This window comes from Aplidium turbinatum, chromosome 11, assembly GCF_918807975.1.
Source record: "Aplidium turbinatum chromosome 11, kaAplTurb1.1, whole genome shotgun sequence".
Taxonomy (NCBI): Eukaryota; Metazoa; Chordata; class Ascidiacea; order Aplousobranchia; family Polyclinidae; genus Aplidium; species Aplidium turbinatum.
This window is the reverse complement of record NC_137482.1, coordinates 9,102,743-9,110,800: the sequence shown is the minus strand read 5'-3', so window position 1 is coordinate 9,110,800 and position 8,058 is coordinate 9,102,743.

Sequence of the window (8,058 nt, the reverse complement as noted above, 5' to 3'; positions counted from 1 at the left end):
CTAATATTGTGAAAACAGATTTTGCTGCGCGGGAGAGACAAGAAAACATTAAGAAATATAATTTATAAAAAATTCAATCAGACTGTGAGCAAGTGGTTAGCAATCTAGCCGAAGTTTTCTAAAAATCAATTTCTATTTATATCTCTCATCTCTTGGATATTTTATATCACCGTATGTCATCTACGGGAGGGAGTAAAGGATGACAAAACAAGATTTTTAGACAAGTTTAAACACATTGGTTGCATCTTTATCCTCGGACTTCGAACATCTAATTGAAGGCTCAATTTTCGCCATTTTGCGATCTAGTAAAAGCTTTTAATCAATGACATAAGGCTGGTTATCGAAATTAAAACCATAAAGTTTCACTTATCGATGAAGTGTTGCTGCTTGTGAGTTATACTTCATTTACTGTCTCACTGAATAAAAAGTTGTTCTTGAAATGCGTTGCTTAAACGCCCACCCTGAGAGTTTAATCTCCGTTTGATCCTTCAATTTTTTTTTGTATGCACTGTCTTTTGCATATCCAATAGCTATTGCGGCGTTTTTTGATTTATTTATTTATTTTTAATTGCGGCGAACAACTACCCAGACAGCAAAGCAACCGTTTGTAAAAAATCAATGCATCAATAAATCAATGCAAAAACTGTTGATTTGCTGGCTGGCTATACACAACATATTGTCTAACTCTATAAAAAGTTACACAACAAGCCGTACTTCTAGAGAGACAGGAAGATAATATCTACTGTATAGCTTACTAAAAGACACAATAACTAATAAAACTTAGAAATTGAAGTTAATCAGCTCAAAGGAGATTGTGACACTCTCCCACCTTGTGTACGTCATTTATGTTGTAAACTTTTCTATATTGAGTGGTTTTCTAGTTCTGGTTCCGGTTTTTCTCTCCTTGAATTATGTTTTGCTTTTACACTTTCGCCAAACGCAACCTTGGTTGACTTTCCTCAAAAGTAGCTTACCTCTTGCTGCAAATTAGACGTATTGACAATTACTTCCAATGCACGCACAACTGAAGATACATTCTCTGCGGTTAGAGATTTTGGTTCAGATGTGATAAGTTGTAAATCGTTTGCCAGCTCCAGGCGATCCTCCGGAGTTGATATTGTGATGTTTTCAAAATCCTGTTTCAATTGAAAAAAACTATTTCGTTATTTATTTATTGAAAGAAAAGGAAAGTGTAGAAATGTTGAAATAAGGGCAGTAGATAGCCGATGAACCAGTCAGATGAAGTCCTATTGTCACGCTTTCTTTCTATCTCTTACCAGAAAAGAGACTTGGAAAGAAAGCGTGACATTCTAGTGACTCGTCCGGGAACCAGAATGTCACGCTTTCTTACTATCTCTTACCAGAAAAGAGACTTGGAAAGGTTCAATGACGTAGTTTAATGGTTTATAAACGAAAAGCAGTCAATTAAATGTCGAATAGTTCTACTAGTGAAATGATATATATGAAAACGCTTGAAGGACTCCAACCAATGGTTCACCACTTCCAGCAATTAATCAAAGTAACAGTAAACAGCAATAGATTCCAACGCTTGCGGCTTTTGATCGAGTTTAACGTGATCCACTCACAGCTTCTCATACGATTCTAATTTCAATCAGAAATTATATTAGCATCAACTTTCCTTTACTCGTATTCAATACTTCAACTCGCTCATACGCCATCATCATCAATACTTCAACTCTCGATCAACAATAATCTTTGCGTCTATTAACAACTGCTACTACTACAACAATGATCTCTCATCACCAACTCATCATAATAATCAACTCATCATAATATCGACTGATAATAATCATTACGCAAATTACACCACTATTTATAGAAGGTTTTTCGGTATAGTAACTTTGAGAAGGTTACGTAATGTGACATCATAGGACTCATGGTTCTGTCAAGTTGCATTAAGTCGTAAACAAGCCGAAGTTTCTAGATTGTCACGTAGGGAAAACGATTCTAGAAAATACATTGCATAATAATGATTTCGCAATCAGAGATCTATTGGTAAATATCCTTGTGACATCATGACAAACGATAGTGGCAATTGTGAAAACAACAGAATGTCCCAGAACTACGTTACATAACAACGATTCGCGATCAAAAGTTACTTCAAGTCATAACTGATAATAACACATCGCACCAGAATTTTACAATCAAAACGACACGCTCGTTGAAGACACAAAGCAGTCCATCGCGAGGCCTTGCACATTGATTGTGACACCTATCGTATTAGTTAATGTGAATTTTGGAACCACAAAGAAGTTAAAAGTGCAGCTCTCCGTAGCTGAAACTTTCTTTAAAAAAAATGGTGTATATTAGAATTATGATGTTGGATAGGATGAAGAATGAAAACTTAGTGCCTTGAGCTTATACTTACAAGGTACTTCAGTTAGACCAACTCGTTTTGGACATTAACATTAATGCTTTGTATTATAAGATTACCTGTAATGTTGGTGTGCAAGATGATAGCCAAATAGGATCAGCCCAACTTCCGTTCAGAAAGCACATCCGTGACCCATAGGGCGTTCCAGCTGCAATCAGATTGTTATACAACACTGAATTCTACGTTCAAAATGATAAGAAGGCCTACCACACATTTTTGTATGAAAAGTATAGGCCTACTGTTGTAAAGAAATTTGTGAGACGATTGATTTTCCAAGCGGTTTGTCGAAGCTGGTGTAGGATACATGGCATTTCAAAGAAGGTACGAAATAAATTTGTGTCAGTTATACAAAGGCTAATAAATAAAAGCTGCTTGTCTAGAAATATCCTACTTGTGGTATCAGATTAAATATGGGTGCGTTTATCGTTTAGTCAGAAAAGCTACACCAGTGGTTCTCAACTTTTTAGTCTTGGTGGACCCCTTTTGGTGCCTTCGAAGCGGTCGCGGACCCCTAAAAATTTATATTTGAAATTTTGGTATATCTCGTCTCCTTATGGAATAATATGTTACATAAGTTTCGAAGCAACACACTTAGAAAAATTTGCTGAATTCACAACGCACTTGACGATTAATGAAATTGACGAAGTTATGTTATGAGCTATATCCTAATATGTTGGCACACACGATCAAATATCAGTACGTAATCTATATGCTCATTTGATGTTTTTCTACAAATTTTATCAACAGTTAATAGAAATTTTGCCACCGTTACAAAGACTTTCACTGTTTTTCATTTGTAATCAATATTAATTCGTTATAATCACAGTTATTGCAAAACTGTGCATGGTGATAAACTGCTGACTAACGTTTGCGTTTTCAAGTTAAGCATTGATCAACACTCTGCTGTCTCAAAGAATCACTGTAGGCTAATGCAGGGGTCACCAAACTTTTTTCTCTGAGGGCCGGATTGCTGCGAGATTAACAGCTGCGGGCCGGATGCAAATTGCGAAAAGATATACAACTATTTAGAATCTCCATTGACTTGAATTGAGCACAATAAATAACAAAGTCAGCGGTGGAATAGCAAAGCTGTGATGAAAATCGAAAGGTTGCTGGAAAAGTTATCTCCTGCTGTGATGCACTACAGGGCATCGTGCTCTTGACAAAAACATTACATCTTTCCAAATTTGGCCTGGGCTGTCCTCATTTGTGATGGCCTAATGATAAACAGTAACGTCAGTCCTTTACAAAAGTTTGGTAACTTTTTTCCTTAACAGTTGTAGTGCAGCTGTTATTTCCGCAGCACGTGGCGGGCCGGATGAAATCAGTTCGCGGGCCGGTTCTGGCCCGCGGGCCGTAGTTTGGTGACCCCTGGGCTAATGCATAAACAAAGCATAAACAATTTTTTAATTTTGCAATTTATCAATCATGCTGAAAACTCAGAAACCGTCACGGACTCCCTGAAATCGCTTCACGGACCCCTTGGGGCCCGCGGACCCTCGGTTAAGAACCACACCTTTCTTACATAAGAATAGAAGAGACATACCGCAACTGCACTATCGTATGTAAGTTAGTTTTCACAGTCAACCCACATTTTTCTTTATCTCTAAACAACTTGTTTTGTACGGTAGGCTTACACAGTATCTATGTCTCCATGGAAAGCAAGCATCAATCTGTTTTGTATAGTTTCTCTTCATCATGCAAACTGTTGGCAAATAACTAAAGTCGTTCCTGTTGGCTCACAATGAAAAACAACTTCTAGCTCAACAAACTAAGGATTTGCAGTGGACTTAGGCATTGCGAGAAACTATGGTCCAGCTTTTTACATATTGGAGATGAAACGTAGGTGCTTCTAAAAAATGAAGCTGGTTTATCAATTCGAAAACATTTGTTCGAAAATTAACAAACTGCTAAGACATTTGTCTTTATTCTTTCTCCTGCCAATGATCGTAATCTAATTTATCTGACAACCTTTGGATCTTTGCCTTCTGACTGACAAAGTTTTGATAGGTTTTCCTGGTAGTTTCGCATAGGCTACTTGTAGAGGTTTTTGACGCAAGGCGGCTACCGAGTGAAGTTTTAGATTGTTGAAATGTTGTTGTCTGCAAATTGTTCCATTCACTAGATCCCGCTGAATGGAGAGCAGTCCTGAAATGCGTTGCTCAAGTGCACACCCCAAGAGCCGAACCAGCACCGCTTGATCTTGAGTCGAGCGCCTAACCACTGAGCTTACGGAGTGGACTAACGAGTTCTTTTGTTCAAGCTTACTGGAGAAAAATTCGTGGGTTCACTGTGGCATTAGTAGCAACTAGCACATCTGTTGATAGTCAGGGCCTCTGATAGAAATTTCACTAGGAGTACGAAGAGTCATTCCGGGCCCCCCTCTCACTCCGGGCCTCCTTTGTCTTGGGCAAAAAGTGTGATGTTTGCTTAGGCGTATTGCACACCATACAACATATTACTGCAGAATTGGACATCTGTGCACAATAATAGTATCAGGCTGCAATAAAACTATTATTTAGTGTTTTTGTGTTGTGCATATCATGTGATCTGTCCCTCGCCAATTTGTGTATCCTATTCTGAATTCGTGTGTCAGTTGTTGATGGTGCTGTTGAGAGGTGTCGCTTGTAGGCTACAGCTTTAATGTAAAATTTTTAAATTCATTTATTTATTTCTCTTAGATGTAGCCTATAATTATTCTTGATGAGGACACTATGTGGTGTCGAAAACGGTGGATTTAGTAGTCTTTTTTTGCTTGTTTTTTTTGTGCTAAAATGTTAACCTTACTGAGTGTTATATGTATCTGGTACAAGCCAACCTCTCTACCAAGGCTCAAACAGAACATCTTGTTAAAACATAATCAAATTAATTATTTGACCAATAAACTTTCTTCATTGGCTTTTGCATTCACCACATGCCTAGCAGAGGTCAACGACAGAAGTCACTTTTTTTTACTCCGGCTCCGCTCCTGCTCCGAAAGTATTCTCAGGCTCCCGCTCTAACTCCAAAATTTTCATTTTAAAGTGAAATAAGCGTAAAACTACTTTTTCCAAATAGTTTTTAAAAAACACAAAAAAAACAAAAAAACACCCGGGCTTTTTCTCAAACCTGCTTTTTCTACACTATGCCCCCCTCCCCCACAAACAGGAGAAGAACTAAATTTTATGATTTAATTTAGGATGCTTTTAACAGAACATTTTTGCACGTAAAGCATTAAATTAATACTTTGGGCCCCTAATTTGCTCGCAATGCGCTCAATTACCTTTCCGGGCCCTTTCCTCCCAGGACTAAAGAATAACAATTTTTATGCTTGGATTTAGTCGTTTAGGATGGTTTTAACCAAATATTTTTGAGCTTAAACTATAAAATCACAATTTTGGGCAGCCCAAAAAATACAGGCCTGGGCCCTCAAGGTACGCCGTACCCTCCGTACTCTCCTCTCATAGGCCTTGTTGATAGTCAAACTGTTGGGTCAGTATGAACTAGATTTAAATATACAAACTCACTCACCCCTAGGTGTGTCAGCTCCACAGGTCGTTACAGACTTTGCTGAATATCCTGATTGTGTTGTTGGAAAGACAACTGAGACCGAATTGTTGAAGAAATATGGCAAAGCGTCTTCAGGGCACATAGCTATACACACAAAGTAGGTTTAAGCTTCAAAGTTTGTCTATTTAAGTATTTTCATTTTAAGGAAAACGAATCATTTCAGAATACCCGAATGTCATGCATCACCAAACATAAAGTTTAAGAGAATTTACTGTTTATTTTGCTAGATTGTAAATGTCTTTAGCAAACAACCACAAGAGTATGATGCTCTTCTGTGGTTTACTTTCAACACAGGAAGAGAAACAGTTTTTCTCGTAAAGCGAACAAGACTTAGCAAGTATAGGCTACAGTAATTCTTTTAACATAATTGGTTCTAGTAATAGTGATGATGGAAATTGACAATCACTTGCTAATATCAAAGCATTTTAAAATTACAATTCCACAACTAAAAGCATCTATAGCTGGTCATGTGTTATCCTCACTGTACTCACAATAAGACTGGAGTTGTGACAACAAGGTCGATGAATAGCAAACACGCCATAGCCTACTAAAAAATATTGTTAAACATTTGGAGACATGACTGACTTGGTTGGTTTTAAATCTTTATCCTCAGACTGACAAAGCCTTGATTGGTTATTCCTGGTAGTTTTGCATACTTGTAGTTGTAGATGCTCTTGACACAGGGCCGGTTACCGAGGTTGGTAGTGTGAAGTTTTCCGATTGTTGAAGTGTTGTTGCCAGGGAATTATTCCATTCACTAGATGCCGCTGAAAGGAGAACAGTCCTGAAACGCGTTGCTCAAGCGCACACCCCGAGAGTCGAACTTGCGCCGCGTGATCTTGAGCCGGACGCGTAACCACTGAGCTGACGGGCGAACAATTTACTTTTACATTTACTTTCTCTGGTTTATCAAATAAATTATTTTGTGATAGTCTTTCTTTAAAAGTTTTTTTTACTACCAGTACTAATTTGAACGCTTAAATATTAAAATTTTATTTACTGTACTGTAGAATATTATAAACATGAAGTAAAAGCAACACACCTGAAAAACAAAACAACTTATCCTGATCCTGCCATTTAGCGTTGAATAAACAAGTAGTTTCTTTGGACGTTGGCTGGCTTAAGTCTTCATAAAACAATGTTTCTCCGTTGATACATGAAAAGGTTCCAGTGTCTTTGTATTTAGATGATTCAGATAGCACCGTAAGGTTGTTATTAAGTGTCTTTCCACAGTCTAAAGAGAAGATAATAGCTTTTTTATAAAAAAATTACTGAATAAACACTGTTAATCAAAAGGGTGGAAACCTTGGGGTGGAAATTTCCATGGGTGGAAATCTCTCGCGGCAAGGGTGGAAAGCGAAAAGAATGGTGGATATTTCCACCATCTAGAATTTAATCCACCCTAAACTGTGGAAATACACACGTTGTTAACAAGGAGGGTGGAAAGGTTGAGTTGGAAATTATTGAGGGTGGTTATTTCTCGCGGCAAGGGTGGAACGAAGGAAAGGGTGGATTGTTCCACCCATCTCAAATTTGTTCAAATCTCAAAATAGAGATAATTAGCGTATAGCATCAGTAGCTTTGCGGTATGGTAGGAAGAGAAGCTTTCTACACTGTTTAATTTGAAAAAGTTGCAAAAGCTTTTTCAATTGCCTTTGTAGCCAAATTCAGTGCATTGTTTCTGCAATAAGCTAAACCAGCTCATTAACCCAAAGATAAATACAGATGGTACTGTAGGTTAAAGATTATTTACTTGTAGCGTCTGTGGCATAACATGTGTGTTGTTAAAAATGCTTAGATTGCTGGTGTAGGCTATAGCTTATAAGCTTAAAGCGTATTTGAAATGAATTTCTTTGAATGAAAAGAAGCTTTATTCCATAATCTGCAGTTTGAATTGAAATATCTGTAAACATTAGGCTAATACCAAAGAATAAAGGGAAAAAATAAAATTAGAAATTTATTTTAAAACAAAGTTTGATTATGAAAGACCTTATAGACTATTCATTCATTGAGCGACGTACTTTTCAACGGTGCTGATGAGTTCCACTAATAATTCAAGCTAATACAAATAACAAAAGTAGGCCTACCCAACCAGCAAAACTGGTTCTATTCAC